The sequence below is a fragment of the Haemaphysalis longicornis genome, unplaced genomic scaffold, assembly GCF_048455015.1.
Source record: "Haemaphysalis longicornis isolate Haplotype H1 unplaced genomic scaffold, Haemaphysalis longicornis Haplotype H1 scaffold_2, whole genome shotgun sequence".
Taxonomy (NCBI): Eukaryota; Metazoa; Arthropoda; class Arachnida; order Ixodida; family Ixodidae; genus Haemaphysalis; species Haemaphysalis longicornis.
In genome coordinates this window covers 42,852,011-42,869,538 of record NW_027526295.1, presented here as the reverse complement: position 1 = coordinate 42,869,538, position 17,528 = coordinate 42,852,011, and positions in this window count along the sequence as shown.

The window sequence follows — 17,528 nt, the reverse complement described above, 5'->3', positions numbered from 1 at the left end:
CTCCCGCCGTGGTTCCCTGCCTTTTGTGCTGGTGGTTGGGGGGGGGGGGGATAGCCATGAAGGGCCGGTGGGTAGTCAGCGCCTGGCAACAAAGAGGCGCGTCTGGCAGTTTCCCTCAAAGAAAAGCCTCTCCTTTCCAAGGGAAGTGTATCGATCAAGGCGGCTAGATCGGTGCTTGATGGCACAAGCTTTCGTCCCCTGGGACGACGACGACGTTATTCACTTCGTAACATAGGACAGCAAACACAGATGCTTGTGGCTCTCCGATTGTGCAAGGTTGTCTTCGTTTTCGCACTTCTTTGTGTGCTTGTGCTTGGACTAACCTGTACTGGGGTAGCCGGATTCTTGAGGCAGGCAGGCGCGTCCTCACGAACTCTACAAACCTACTGTGGTGGCGGGACTATGCGGGTGGAGTGGAAATACTTAGGACTTTAATTTGTGGTGAGGGGGCGTGGAGATTGGTTATGTCTTCTGAAACGGTTTTTTGCAAACGGTAGGAGTGGCATTTGTGCAGCAGTGATATCGGACTGGAGGGAGGAACTGATCATGTGCCTGGTGGGCTTCTGGGTGTGCGGGGGTTTGGGCAATCTTTGCAAACCTTTTGGGGGGAGCGGACTTCGTGCGCGTGGGGAAGAACTGATTCGAACTTCGATCCGTGGTTAGAGGGAACCTTGTTTAGACATCCTGTGCTCTAGAATTGTGTTTTATGGACAGTGACAGGACATTTCTGTGAGGGGGTAGGGACTTGGGTGGGAGGGGGGATGATGGAGTGGAGGGTGTTACGGGGATGCTTTTGATGGATGTGGTATGGGGCAATAGAGTTCCTTTCACTGTTGAGTGGGGTGTTTGCCGGTATTGGGTACTGCTGTTCTCCGCCGACCGAAGCAGAAGCCTATTTTTTGTAACTTATTGGCATTCTTCTAAAAGGCTCATGAGCCTCGGCTTCGTGATCATTTATTTTTTTATTGGCATTACCCTTCTATAGCTTAGCTGGTGCCGTTTGTTCCCTTTTTTATTTCTTTTTATTTCTTTATTTCCCGGCGTCTGTGTTCTCTCTCTCTCTCGCCCCTTGTCTCTTTCTATATAGGAAATTTCTTCCCAACCACAAATCTTGTACATTCTTTACACATATTGTTCTTGGGCAACACGATATACTAAGCAACTTTCTGGCAAAACCTCAAGGGAGAACTGATAGTGTCAGTATTCGTTTAATTAAAATAGATTTGGTACTTGTGTCCGCGATATCGAAAAAATAAGGCTCGTGCAAATCTATTGTAACGGAAAAATAAAAAGCTGGCGTGGTGGCGTAGGCTTTGCGGCAGCATTAAACGTTCCCCAGTAACTAAACTTTCAAATGGATTTCGCGTGAGCAGTGGAAGGCGCGAAATTTTGGGCAGACGTACGCCCAACGTGAGGTATTTTGAGGGGAAAAAGAGAGTTTATTGCAGAGAATCATCCTCGATCTCTCTACGTGGCTGGATATCTCCGGTTCGCGAAGTAGGTTCCTGTGCACCCTTTCACTCTTAAGGGGATTCGGCAAAAGGCTGATCGCTCCCACTCTCGCCGTGTAGTTTTTTTGCGCCTAGTTGGTTGTGAACTCGCTTCACACTACAAAATTGGCAACACATCAATGCCTAATACTGGCGACGCGAAGCCTGCAAATTTTTCTGATGTTTGGAACTTCATGTGATAGTGCCCCCCTCGTGGATGGCCGAATGACCTATGCTGCACTGGATCATTAGCCTCTACATCAACCGCAAACCGGTCTCCGCGTCATCTTCTTGTTATTCCACTATCTCCTCTCTTTCTCTTGTGCTCGCTTAATTGTGAGATCCCATTATTCTCCGCATAAATGTATTAGCGCTGAGGTGGTGTTTGAATTTACACCACTTGAAAAGTTTTACTTAGCACAATAATTGATTCCAAGAAAATGCACTGCATTTATTCTGTGGATCTCCACCTTCGTAGAACACGGCCAGATATTCATTTCAGCCAGAACAGGAGCTCCAAGTGTGTTAAAAAACCCCAAGCACAGGCGTTTTTTGTTGGTTTAGCTTCTTAAAAACAGCCTTTGTGCAAAGTGCACCTGACCTTTCCCATACAACGCCGCACCCGTCCATGCAATCTCCCCAAAAAAGACCCCGTCTACCTGATTAACCTGTGTACCTCTGTATTTGTTTTAACACAACGAGAAAGATAGCACCGCGCTTCTTCTGCAGTGGGCTCATCTTTGTCGCTAGAGAGTCTCACCACTCAAGGCCGGTGGCTGCTGCAAAGCCACCAGGGCGCAATGCGGGTAATTGGAAATACAAATAGCCGGAGTCGCGTTATGAGAACTGAAAAAGGGGTCGACCAGGAAGAGGATAATATGCATGCCTGTTTCAAACAGCTGGAGTAAATTAGGTTTTGGCCTTCACGCCGCGATTTTTGTGAGCGTCGTGACAAGCGCAGCTAAATACCTTCAAGTGGACGGCGGCTTTGGGCGAGAGTGACCAGCTATCGTCCACACAAATAAACGGGTTCGACTGTTGCAAACGGTATGTATGTATTCACTACACTCGCATCTACGATATAAGCCAACTAGATTTTACCCTGTAGTGTCTGTTTGAACACAAAATCTTGAGAAGCAAGTTGTGCAGCCACCGCATTACAGTTACTCTTCCATCCTTGAAACAACTACCGCTTCTTAAGACTTTGCGTGGGGTTTATTTATCCACTTTGAATTGAAAGACCACCGCGCGCAGACTGAATATATTGCAGGAAGGGCGAAGTAGAAACAAATATCTTCTAAGTGTAATGGAAGCATTTTAGGGGAGTAATGGTTGTTTAATTTTCGCAAAACGCCACAAATAGGTAGTGCTCTGAGTGAACTGCACTTGGACGACGGCCACGGCCAGCTATGATCTGCGTTCCGCTGAAACGTCACAATCTACCTAATTGCCCAATGATTTTTCAGAGAAAGGCATTTCTTGTACAGCAAAGCTGCGGATGCTTTTAGTTTTATTTTAGTGGTTCATCATCAGAAACATGCCACTATCTTCGCGTGAAAGGGCCATTGGGTGGTCTCTGCTCTCGATATATTTTTTTTGCTTTAAAGCTTCTAGGTTAGACAGCATGGTTTAAATAATGTATGGTTTCGATAGCGACCGCACGTTTATAGCGCCCTCCGCTACATCTGTCGTGCTCCGCAAAGGAGTTCTCGACTTGGACACGAGCTCGCTATACACCACGAAATCACAGACCAATTTCTTTCACTGGTTTTAGGTAAATATTATGATGAACACGTAAAATTCGGAGAGGCGAGGGATATAATTGAGGCAATTTTTTTCCTTCCAGTGTAAAATGCATTGCAACAAATACAACTTATTGAGAATACTCAAAGCGACAAAGAATTCTTTTCATGTAAACGTTGTACAAAAACAGGTACAATACTATTAACATCCTAGGCGAATATATTTCTGAGACGCATATTTCTTTTTCATAGTTGCTCTTTTTGCTGTTAAGGTAGAAAGTTTAATTTCCTACTGCTCGTATTACAGGGGCTTCACTGGACGTAAACAAACAGCCACATGTTTTTCTTCAGGATAAAACTATCTTCCAAATTTTATTCCTAATCGCGAAAGCACAGTCGTTAGCATAAACAAACCGCAACAAAATAAATCGCTGCATTGCTTAAGCATCAGTGAAACGTGCAGTTTCACCATGCCGGGAAATATTTAGTGTTTCCAGATTAAAAATAAGCGATGCAACAGAAAGCTCTAACGTTTTATTTGCCTCATTTTTCTAGAATAGGGCCGAATATAGAAGCCACCTCTCAAGTACTGAAGAAGCACCACACGACAACGCTCCTATTTGCTTCAAATGTCTTAAGTTCACGTGTCAAGTAACAACGCTACTGACCTTACAAAACAATTGCCACAACGCGCACAATAGGTCCGAGAAGCGAATGCCGGACGTAGAGCAAAATATTATGGCGCTAATACAGAACAATCTCGCTGCTTAAAAGAAAACAGATGTTCAAATGATTACTACAAATTCTGAGAAACAAATTTTTTGCGAGAGTTTTTCTTATTTCAAAATAAAAATTGTCATTATTTTTATGGGTTTCTTTCGTGAAAGACGCTCATGACTGACATACGTAAAAAGCTTAGAAGTACTGCCTGTATGTTGAACAACTTAAAAGTGTATCCGCACTTCTATGTTCGAAAAATACCAGCTCGAACTTTGGGTAATAGTGTTATTTGTTATGGCATGTGCTCTTTCTTCAACTGCTGCGCTTCCTGGAAAAAAGAATTAACAATATTTAAAAAAATATCGAAGGTTCTTCTTTATAAGTCACACGTGCCCTATTCGGACAGTGTATTTAAAGCAAGCGGTTTACCGTCATTAGATCTACTGTTCAAGCAAATCGTCGTGCCAAAATATTTCTTGGGTACGGATTACCCAACTCCCAATGTTAAATTTACGCCTCTGCGGCACATATCTCGCTCTATGACGCCAAGGGTCCGTTATTATTACGGAATGGGTGTAAGGCCATACTACGTACCTGCTATCTCCAGCGAATGCCTGACGAGTTGTTCTCCTGAACTAAGCGGAAACACTTGCGTGCGGCTATTCTAGAATTAGAATTATGTTATGTTTCCAGTTGTGGCTTAGGCAGGCCTGTATTGTACATTGTATATGAATAATAAAGTTTAATATTATTATTAAGGATATGTGTGCGCTCACAGTTCGTTGTTTTTGTTCTCTTATTGCTTCTTGGTGATGGGGAAAATGCTACCCATGTAGCTAGAACCCATGTTGGTTTATGGTATTTTCGTTTGTCAGTTTGTTTTCGCCTTTTCTGTTTGTCTGCTGTTCTTGCTTTCCTTTTCCCCCCTTTTTTTCTTCTTCTCTTTCTTTTTCTTTTTTGTTTGCTTGTACTTTTTTACTTCCCTATTGGGTTGTCAGTGTCAATGAGCGCTTTTTACAGAAGTGAAGGCCGTTGCTACCGGGCGACACCTCACAACCCCATCTGTTGGATTCGGCGGGCCCATTTTACCTATTTATGCACTTCTTGATAATAAACAGTATCTATATAAATATAAGATTTCTGTTCAAGGCGTGAAATTTTGCCAAAAAAATTTTCGCTGAAGGTATGTTTGTTTTTACATTTAGAATGCATTGTTGCAATGTGTCAGTAGCATTCGAGAGTTTTGTATTCATGAAACGACATTGAAAATTCTATGTAGCCCCTTAACTTAAAATACCTCAGGTGCTGTTAGAGTGCAATAGGCCACGAGTTTGGAGAATTGAGGCTTCCAGGATGTGTTTATTGTAGTTTTTGTGTTTGTAACTGTAATAAGTATGATATGAGCAAAAACTGTCAAAAATGTTTGTGATGCCACTGTTTGTTTAATAGCGATGTGACGGGGATTGATGTCCCTCTTTGCTATATTTCCTCGTACTCAACCATTTGTTTCGGAGGTGCATTTCTTCATTTCGATTTCACATACACAACTTGGAAACAAAAATGGGGCAAACAAATATGGTACTGGTGTATATGCTACGGCTAAGATAAGATCTATGTAAAATATACCTAGTGTCAATGCATCCTGCCGGTGACATGTCGAGCCGAATGATGGCGCCTTACTAAACAGCTGGAAAACGAACTTAGGTCGGTCGTGGAAAAAATAATCTCAGACGTAACACTTAAGGGCGGACTACAAACTTCCTGGTTCGGGAAACAAATTCGAGTAGGTGATAGTATACTTCAACTAAAGAAAAAGAAACAGACTTACGCTAACCATACGGTTACGCGAAATATAAACCGGAGGACACTATGGTGAAAGAGTGGATACTGGGAGACTAGTTTAGAAGAAAGAAAATGCCAATACCGCAATTGGAGAACGACATCACAAGGTTCGCAAGCAAAGAATGAACTCGAGCAGCGCAGGACAGTTGTTGTTCAACGTTAACAGGAGAGGCCTCTGTCCTGTTGTGAATCTAAGCAAGCTGTTAATGAAAACTACAACCGGGCAAATTGGTTTTCTATAGTGTCGTTAATTAAATGGTATGATTGCGAGAAATTAAAAACGTTCCTAGGAAAAACCGTTGTTCTTGAATGGGTGAGAATGTAAACTTTTGAACTTTTTGCCGCCCAATTATCCTCACAAAACAGATGCTGCCACCCCGTGATGTCTAGCTAACTAAATGCAAGACTTGTTTTCGTTGAACATATTTTACGCCTGTTGTCTAAGATCCATTGTGCATTTTTTCACTAAACTTATACGTTCCTTTTTCTTAAAAATGTCCAATACCTTCTTCAGCTTTAAAATATTTAGAAATATAGACAATATTGTAAAGAGGCCATATTAACAACCACACACTCTTATCATCATTTTAATAAGTTCGCAAAAATAGCAACAGTGCCATACCCAGAACAAACCATGGAGGAATAGACTACATGATGAGGAACACTCGATACAGCCATTACCACGTGCAATATTTGCAATGGTTTTACGTGGCGTCTATAACGTCGGCATTTAATTCCATATACCAAAGAGGCTTCCCGTGGAAATCGCAAATGTTGGCTGTTAAGGAGCTGACAGAAAACCCTTAAGCGTTTCCCTAAATACTCCAGTGCTGATATGTGCTGCGCGTTATTGTAGAACAAACACATTCAGATTTAACTTTTTTCTCTTTAATGGCTGAACACTGGAAAAGATTGAATTTTGGCATACCTTCTTTTGAGATTGAAAAATTTGTGCTTGGCATTTGTAATTTGTACTATATGGACTAGGCGGCTGTGCCTCTGACGCGATGCATCGTTTGACGCTCTTCGTCTTCCTCACGCAGGTATTAGCCACTGCATGCCTATTCGCACCCGGACCGATCCCCGTAGAAGCAACTACCCCTTCCTGGAGCGGATTCCCGCTCGCCACAACAGTGTTGACCACCGCGCCACTAGATGGAGCAAACCTCAGCGTCGTTCTACCCCTCCGCGACAGTCTGAAAGTGCCACCCTCATCAACAACGACAGTGCATCTGGACATAAAAGCACGAGCACCGCGAGCGGCGCTCTGTGGACTCGGCGGTTGTGCCTGTCATACGATGCATCGTTTGACGCCCTTTGTCTTCCTCACGCAGGAGCGTACACACGAACCTCTCCTAGGAAAAAAAACAGCAATCGTTTTTTGGTGCAGCTGCTGAGCCCTCAGTGCCTTGTTACCCTGTTTTCCCAGTGTACTGATGCTGTTGGCCAACCATTATTACTCTCGGGAAATGTAGAAACAAAATAAGGGTTTAAAGCGCGACAAAACGCACACAGCGAATCTGACGACGACAAAAACACTCCATACTAACCTAGCTCGAACTGAAAAACATAACTGCCAGACCTACCACAACGAATAAACCATAGCCGACCTAGTCGCTCGAATTTCCAAAACAGAATCTGGGTGTTTTAACTTGCCTTCTATCCGTACAGACATTAAAAAGTTACAATCTACCGCAAATGAATCAGCAAAAGCGTTTTGTAACATCAATAACCGACTAAACGATGCAGAGGATAGGTCATGCCGCAACAACCTAATCTTCTTTGGCGTCGCAGAAAGCGACTCCGAAACGTGGAGCGACAGTGAAAAACTTATCACCGATATTTGTAGCCAGCATCTCGAAGTAACTCTTGAGCCTTATGAAATAGAAAGAGCGCACCGCATCGGAAAGCCTCAAGATAACAAAAAACGTCCAATAATTGTTAAAGTGACGAATTCCAAAACGAAGGAAATGGTGTTAACTAAAGGCGTCAAATTTAAAGATACGCCCTACAGCGTTGGTGAGGACTTTTGCAGTGCTACACGTTTCATGTGTAAAGAACTGCTCCGATTTGTGTGCCAAAACAACGCCCCTTTCACACTTCGTCACAAGAAACTACTGATCGGGAAAAAAACATTCTACTACAATATCACCACTAGCCAACTAAAGGAGACCGTATCGTCTACACAATAGCTATCACCGAATCAGACGAAACAAAAAAAGTCATCTGAAGCGCAGCCAAATCCTATGCTACACCCGCCTGCCCATGCAAGTTCTCGTTCATCCTTTTCTGTTCTCTACAATAACATTCGAAGCATAATGCCCAAACGCGATGAGATAACTTACCTAACACAGACTTCGGAATGCGACATCGTCATGCTGACCGAGACTTGGTTATCCCCCGCTGTTATTGAATCTCAAATCTTTCCAACGCTCCCGAACTTTTTGGTCTACCGACATGACCGATTACTGCAACGTGGTGGCGGCGTGCAATAGGAGTAAATAGATCTGTCCGTCACTCCAAAATTGAAATAAACTGCCCCCTTGAAGCACTCTGGATATCGTGCGAAAGCCTTCGAGGCACTACGATATTTGGTGTGTGTTATCGGCCCCCCTATGTCAGATTACGATTTCCCCACCCATCTTAACGACGCCCTTGACCTCCTACACAAAAAATTTCCAAAAGGTAGCTTCATTCTCGTAGGTGATTTCAATTATCCAAACATAATTGGCGAGATAACTGCACCACCTACCCACATTAAAAATGCAATAAATTTCTAAACTGCTTAGAAAACTATTAGCTAACTCAATTGATCACCCAGGCTACCATAAAACCAGCAACCACATCCAACATTCTGGACCTAATACTGTTGTCGGAACCAAGCAGCCTGCAATCGGTCTTATACCTGCAGGAGTTAAGTGACCACAAAGTTATTCTAGCAACATTCACAACGTACCTTATAGTTGAGAAGTCCCGAAACAAACAAATAAACCTCTATGACCGGGGGAATTATGAAGCTATTAACACGGTGCTGGATGAGTTCCACCACTGCTTCAAAGAAGGATTCGATGACCGATCGGTACAGAACTGGCATCTTTTTTCATATAAAATAACCGAACTGAGTGAAACATTTATACCAACAATCACAATTAAAGAACAACCATCAGCCCCTTGGTTCAATAAAACAATTAAAAGAATGATAGGCAAGAAAAAACACGTGTTTAAAACAGCAAGGAAGAAAAACCGGACGTCAGCATAGGAAGCCTACCACAAGGCGGAATTATAACTCGAAAAACCCGTTAGCACTGCCAAATGTCAGTTTTTTCGCGTCAGCTTACCTAACATGCTGAAGACTAATCCCAAGCAGTTTTGGCGAACCATAACTCCGTCCACTTTTTATTCATTAATTTTATCCGGCAACTGAGACGAAACGCTACGCGATAAAGATTGTGCAAACGTGCTTAATGACGTATTCTGTTCCGTGTTTACGAAAGAGCGCACCACTACCATCCCATCAGACCACACTGTCATTTTCAATAATATGCCCCCCATTACAATTGGCACCAACGGAATCACCTGCCTAATCAAAATCTTGAAGAATTCTTCAGCTGCGGGGCCTGATAACATCGTATCAAAAATACTTAAAAACACGACGGATGTTACAAGCGCAATATTGACAATGCTGATCTCCCGATCACTATAATCTGGCCATATACCCTGGGAATGGAAACTCGGAAAAATCGTCCCAATCTTTAAAAGTGGTAACAAATCATCGCCATGTAACTATCGTCCAATATCACTAACCAGCATTCCCTAAAAAATTATGGAACATATAATTTTTACAAATGTGATAAATCACCTGGAAAACAACAACTTCTGGCAGCAGCGGCATCACGCCGAATGCATCACTGAGAAACCGTTCACCGTATGCAGATCGCTTGCTGCTATGCTTTTCGGGGTGGCCCGGAGATAGTCGTCGCCACGTCATCATAAAGGAAGCGACACATGCCACGATCGGCGAGTGCTGCGACTCCTGGTGCCAACAGAACCTGGATAAGGACCAACGCGACCGGCAGCCCCTTCACTGGCAGCAGCGGCATCACGCCGAATGCATCACTGAGAAACCGTTCACCGTATGCAGATCGCTTGCTGCTATGCTTTTCGGGGTGGCCCGGAGATAGTCGTCGCCACGTCATCATAAAGGAAGCGACACATGCCACGATCGGCGAGCGCTGCAACTCCAGGTGCCAACGTAACCTTGATAAGGACCAACGCGACCGGCAGCCCCTTCACTGGCAGCAGCGGCATCACACCGAATGCATCACTGAGAAACAGTTCACCGTATTGCAGGTTGGTTCCTGGGCATCTTTACCATTGTATAAATTCTATGCTTTCCTAGTTTCCAAATTGTTTTTGATATCCCCCGCTGCTGCCATACTTGACTGTGTATTGCAATGTCATCTGAGTGCTCTGCTTGTAACACGCCGTTCGCGTAAACTGAGATATCTATTTCATGCACCGAGTGCAAGAGTACTTTTCACCTGGAACAGTGCTGTGATGTATCAGATAGACTATCACGGTCTTGAATTGAATCTATTCGGGACAGTTGGAAGTGCGCGTCATGCCGTGAACAGCAATCCGAAAACAAGAAAGCAGACAAGCGCTACGACAATGATTTCATAACCCTCACGCTAGCTTCGATAAACGAAAAGCTCGAGCAGCTAATGCCCCTGAAGGAAACCGTTCTCGAAGTAGAACGTTCCATTGAACACATGTCAAAAAAGTTTGATGATGCAATGGAAAAACTAAACCACCAAGAACGTGACATAGCATCGCTTCGAAAACGCGTTGAAAAAATAGACAAAGGAAACGTTATCGAAAACCAGTGGAAAATGCCGGAAGAAGTCAATGACTTGGAATGGCGTAGCAGGCGCCTGAACCTCGAGTTCCACGGCATTGCCGTAACCAAAAATGGAAACCTGTTGCAAAAAGTCAACGACCTTGCCCCGATTCTCGATGTGCCAGCCTTAACGACTAGCGATGTCTGCGCAATCCACCGCCTCCCGGCCAAAAAGGGAAAAGTACCTGGGATAATTGTCCGGTATAACCGCCAAGCTGATTGCGACTTGTGGCTGTCTGAAAGGAAGAAGTTGAAGGAGGTGAAGCAGGATGCCTCAATTCTTGCAAACCTCACAAAACGAAATCGTGAGCTTCTATGGATCACCAGAGAATGGGCGTCGAATAACAGCTATCAGTTTGCTTGGCATACGAAGGGTAAGATCTTCTTGCGAAAGGAAAGCGGTCCACTTAAGGTGCACGTCAAATCTGAGGCGATGTTGGACCAGCTGTTAAATTGATGAAATATTTCATGTGAAGTGGTCAACAAATGGTAGTGTTACCCCTCACAAAACGAAATCGTGAGCTTCTATGGATCACCAGAGAATGGGCGTCGAATAACAGCTATCAGTTTGCTTGGCATACGAACGGTAAGATCTTCTTACGAAAGGAAAGCGGTCCACTTAAGGTGCACGTCAAATCTGAGGCGATGTTGGACCAGCTGTTAAATTGATGAAATATTTCATGTGAAGTGGTCAACAAATGGTAGTGTTACCAAGTAGTTTTTCCCAGGCGGTAAAATCGTATGAATCGTGCCTTTCAACACTGAACTGCCGTTCTGCAAAATCCAAAACAGAGGAATTAGGTATCTTTTTCAACAATCTTCGTTATAGTTTTTCAGTGATCATTTTAACCGAAACATGGTAGGACCAGTTATCTCAATTGTACACGCCAGCGGCCTACTCTCATGTTTTTGTAACACAACGTCTTAGGCGTGGTGGTGGCGTATCAGGTCTTGATGGAAGGGACCTAAACTGCTATCGTGAAGCTGAGTTCACGTGCGTCACAGGTGATTACGAGACGGTCGCAGTATTGCATGGTTCGCAAATGTTTGTAGGTTTCTACAGACCGCCAGCTGGGTGCTTGACTGCTTTCTACGCATTTCTTGAACGCATGCTAGCATTTGCAACAGAAAACGAAATTGAACTCGTTATCGGAGGCGATTTCAACATAAATATGCTTTAAACGGATCCCAAACAAGACACCATGCAATCAATAATAAAGTCGAATGTTTTTGAGGTTGTCCGGACATCCGCAACTCGTATGAAAGATACGTCATCTTCACTGCTAGATTTCTTTATAACCAATCACGCATTATCATCTATAAAAGCGGACGTCATATCTGCCGACATCAGTGACCACCTACCGGTTTACATGCACATAAATAAGCAATCTGAACGTACAAATAGAAAACAAACTAAGATTTTTTAGGACGTTTCAGATGAAAATATGTTCAAATTTAGTACTATGATAATTCCCGTTCCCTGGACCAATCTTTAGAAAGTTGCGATGCCGACCTCGCCTATGAACATTTATCGAGTCGTTCTCTTTTGTTTACCACAAATGCTTTCCGGTAAAAGCAGTTAAGGAAACCAATATAATTCGAAAACCTCGGATAAGCAAAGATATTTACAAGCAAATTAAACAAAAAACAGACTCTATGCAAGATTTATTAGGACAAGAGATATATCAATCTGGGCTGAGTATAAGCATAAACGAAATAGTCTCGTCACTATCATCAGAAATGCCAAGGCAGCTTATTATAATGCCGTATTTTCCCAAAATGCTGACCGGCCTGACCTTACACGGAAGGCAGCTAACACTGTTCTTAACCGTTCCCAACCACAAATGCCGATTGACACCATTTATCATAATGGGGAAATGATGAGAGAAAACCGTTTGGCCAATTTCTTTAATGATCACTTTGTCGGTCAGTTCTCGGAATCTCGCGCGCAACAAGATTCATCATTGCTACAACCCAACCCAAACTCAATATTTTTATGTCCTGCAACTGAACAGGCAGTTATATCTACAATTATGAAGTTGAAAAACAGCAGCGCGTGTGACATACACGACATGCACATTAAACCGGTGAAGAACGTTGCGGACGTCGTTGCACCTTGTCTAACCCAAATTTTTAACATGATTTTTTCATCAGGCTTGTTACCTAAAAAAATGCAGATGGCGAAGGCGGTCCTTATATTTGGAGGTGGGGATAAAAATTTACCTGAGAACTATCGTCCAATATCTATCTTACCGGTATTCTCTAAAATAATTGAAATGTTTATACACGCCAGGTTATCCAATTTTCTTAGTAAAAACCTATCGCTACATTGTTTCCAACGTGGATTTCGCAAGCACTGCTCCAAAGAAACGGCTTTACTGAAACAGAAAGGAACAATCCTGCACAACGTTTCGCAAAACAAACTGACATTAGGTATATACATAGAGTTTTCAAAGGCTTTTGATTCCTTAAATCGACAAACACTGGATAAACTTCAGTCGTATGGCGTACGGGGGGTTGCTCACACCGTTATGTCCTCCTACTTGAAATACCGAAAACAATATGTCTGTTTAGGAGAATTTTCATCCGAACTTAAACGCATCGGCTCAGGTGTTCCTTAGGGGCGCATTCTAGGACCACTTCTTTTCTGCATATACGTCAACGACCTTCCAAACGCTTTGTGTCACCCAAAAGCTTCGCTTGTCTGCTTTGCAGATGACACAACCTTGTTAATAACTGGTACGACAACTGAGGATGTACAGGAAACTAGTAATGATATTCTTCCCCGTCTTGCAACCTGGGCCAGGCAAAATTCTCTACTAATAAATACAGACAAAACAAAGGGTATTCTTTTTAGGCAAAAAAACAAAAATGTTTCAACACTAACACTTACTATCGATACAAACAACATAGAATTGGTAACAACTATGAACGCGTTGGGAGTCCACTTTCATTGCAACTTAACATGGCATCAACATATCAACGAAGTGCATCGGAAATTGTGCAGAACTGTTGGCGTAATTAATAGAAATCGGTATACACTTCCGGAACGCACTAAACTTTTGTTGTATAATTCCCTTATCTTGCCGCACTTCCCCTACTCCCATTTAGTATGGGGTACCACAACACAAACAAATATGACCAGGTTATTGATCCTACAGAAAAAGGCCTTAAGAATTATTGAAAATGTCAACTATCACTACCACAAAACCGCTTTTCAGTCAATTCCGTGTCGTTAATGTACTAAGTCTTTACAACTTCAGATTGCTAAACTCCTTTCGTGTAGCTGTTAAAAGCCGCAACTCAATCTTTAGTGACATATCTTACCTAACAAAAAACCCTGTGACGTACCAAACGCGTTTTCCGTCCGTATGGTACACGCGGATAGCCAGCAACAATTACAGTCTCCAGACATTAATGTATAACCTCCTGGTGTTGCTACATAGATACCACACCATTTCCATTGATATATACCGCCTTTCTCCTAAAAAACTAAAAACACTCTTTGTTTCCTGAAAAAGCGATGTGTGTCAGTTTTTTCTTTTTTTTGAGAAATTAGCACTTGTATAAAGTACCTATTGGTCACTGTTTCCCGATGTTTTATGTATAAAGCCTTTGTTTAAAAAAATTGATTCCACTTGTTAAAAAAAAGTTATGGTATATAGTGCTTCTTATACCCATATTATAGCAATTGCATACTTATTACCATTCCCGTTTCCGCTAAGTATATGGCCATGACTGTGATTTGATTTGATTTTTATGTCTTCCTTTTATTTCTCTCGTGTGTGTGTGTGTGTGTGTGTGTGTGTGTGTGTGTGTGTGTGTGTGTGTGTGTGTGTGCGTGTGTGCGTGTGTGCGTGTGTGCGTGTGTGTGTGTGTGTGTGTTTTTCTCGTTTATTCAACAAGATGTGTAATTAAATAATATCGCATACCTTCGGGATATCTGCTGCTGCCGGAAACCGGGGCAGCCGCCTCGTCAAGCCGCTTCTAACAGTGGCTTTCTGCGGTTGTGCCTTCCTTTTGTAAAAGAAAGGAAAATAAACGATTTGATTGATTTGATTTGATTCATACATCAGTCACAGCACGGCTTCCGGAAAGATTCTCGTGTGAAACACAGCTCCTTACATTCGTTCATGATTTGCACACAAACCTTGATAATAACATTCAAACCGACGCAATATTCCTGGACTTCGAAGAGGCATTCTATAAAGTTTCTCATCGCCGTTTGATGCATAAATTAAAGCAGCTGAACCTTGATTCATTTGTATTAGCCTGGATATGTAACTTTCTTACTAATAGAAAACAATATGTAGCCGTAAACAACACTGCTTCCAATACTACCAAAGTGCACTCTGGAGTACCACAAGGCACTGTACTGTGACCACTTCCGTTCCTAATATATATCAATCACCTGCCTTCCCGAGTAACTAATACAATTCGGCTTTTCGTGGATGATTGTGTGATATATACTAGAATAAATAGCCGCGACGATCAATTAACCGTACAAGGAGACCTTTTAGCCATTGAAAATTGGTGTAGCAAGTGGAAAATGTCGCTAAATGTACTCAAATGCAAAACCATATCTTTCCATAGACGCGCAAACCCATTTCATTACAGTTACTCCCTCCACCTTCCGAGCACTTCCACATCCTGCACGACGCCAGGGTTCTCGCATAATATGAAGTCTATTTCATTTTTGTACTCCCCATTTGGGCTCCTCCAGGTCCACTTCCGACTCTCCCGTTTACAGAAAAAGGTATTCATTATGCGTAGGTTATTCCGTTCTGCAAACTCAACTAGTAGGTCCCCCCTGCTATTTCTACAGCCCAGACCATAGTTCCCAACTGCCTTGTCTCCAGCCTGATTCTTGCCTACTTTAGCATTGAAGTCCCCTATAACTACGGTATCCTGTGTTTTTACTTTAGCCATTGCCGATTCCACATCTTCATAGAAGCGTTCCACTGCTTGGTCGTCGTGGCTGGATGTAGGCGCGTAGCCAATGCACCACCTTGAGCACCACCTCGGAAGGGTAAAGTGTAGTGACCACCGTATGATAAGATCTCAAATTAGGCTAGATTTGAGGAGGGACCGCAACAGGCTAGTACGAAAGAAGCCGATAAATGAGCTAACAGTAAGACGTAAAGTAGAAGAATTCAGGATCGCGCTGCAGAACCGATATTCCGCTCTTAACGAGGAAGCCGAGCTCACGACACAAGAAGCCAGCGACAACATTACACGCATTGTCACGGAGTGTACAGTAGAAGTCGGGGGCACTATGTCTAGACAGGATACTGGTAAACTTTTACAGGAGACGAACGATCTAATCAGGAAACGGCAAACCATGAGATTCTCCACCGCAGCTGACAGAATAGAACTAGCGGAGCTCTCGAGGTTAATCAATAAGCGTAAGACAGCTGACATACGGAAGTATAATATGGAGAGGATCGAATGCGCTGTAAAGAACGGAGGTAGCCTGAAAGCAGTGAAGAGACGTCTTGGCGTGGGGAAAAATCAGATGTATGCACTTAAGGATAAGCAAGGCAATGTCATCACAAATAGGGATATAATAGTCACAGTGGCCGAGGAGTTCTATAGGGATCTGTAGAGTAGCCAGGACAAAGAGGATAATGCCGAACGAGACAGTAGTTCACAAGAGATAGACATCCCACCAGTAACGACCGAAGAAGTAAGGAAGGCTTCGAAAGAAATGAAAGGGGGCAAAGCACCTGGTGAGGATCAGATAACAGCAGACCTCTTGAAGGATGGCGGAGAAATTGCCCTTGAAAAACTGGCAAACCTGTATACGCAACGCCTAATGACCGCAATGGTACCGGAATCTTGGAAGAACGCGAACATCATCCTACTCCATAAGAAAGGCGACATGAAGGACTTGAAAAATTAGAGGCCGATCAGCTTACTGTCAGTCGTCTACAAGGTATTTACCAAGGTAATCGCTAACCGAATTTCTGCAACCTTAGATTTCAGTCAACCTAAAGAACAAGCGGGGTTCCGTAAAGGTTATTAAACAATGGACCATATTCACACGATCAATCAGGTGGTAGAGAAGTGCGCTGAGTATACTGAACCCCTATATATAGCCTTCATAGATTATGAGAAAGCATTTGACTCGGTCGAAACCGTAGCAGTCATTCAGGCATTACGGAACCGGGGGGTAGATGAGCATTATGTAAGAATACTGGAGGATATCTACAATGGGTCTACAGCCACGATCCTCCTCCATAGGGACAGCAGCAAAATATTTATAAGGAAAGGTGTCAGAGAAGGAGACACAATCTCTCCAATGCTATTCACAGCATGTTTACAAGAAGTATTCAGAACGTTGGATTGGAAACATGTGGGAGTAAGGGTTAATGGAGAATACCACAGTAACCTTAGATTTGCCGATGACGTTGCCTTGCTAAGTAACTCGAGGGACGAATTGCAAAGCATGCTTTCCGCGCTGGGCGAACAGAGTAGAGCCGTCGGCCTGAAAATAATATGCAGAAAACTAAAGTAATGATCAATAACCTCGGGACAACACAGCGGTTGGAGATAGGTGGCGAGGCAGTGGAAGTGGGAAGCGAATATATCTACTTAGGCCAAGCTGTGACCCCAGATCCCAACCATGAGGCAGAGATAATTAGAAGGATCAAAATGGGGTGGGGTGCATATGGCAGACATTCTCAGATAATGAATAGCAGCCTACCATTGTCGCTGAAGAAGAAAGTGTATGACAGCTGCATCTTACCGGTACTCACCTACGGGGCAGAAACTTGGAGGCTCACTAAGAGGGTTCAACTTAAATTAAGAACGACTCATCGGGCAATGGAACGG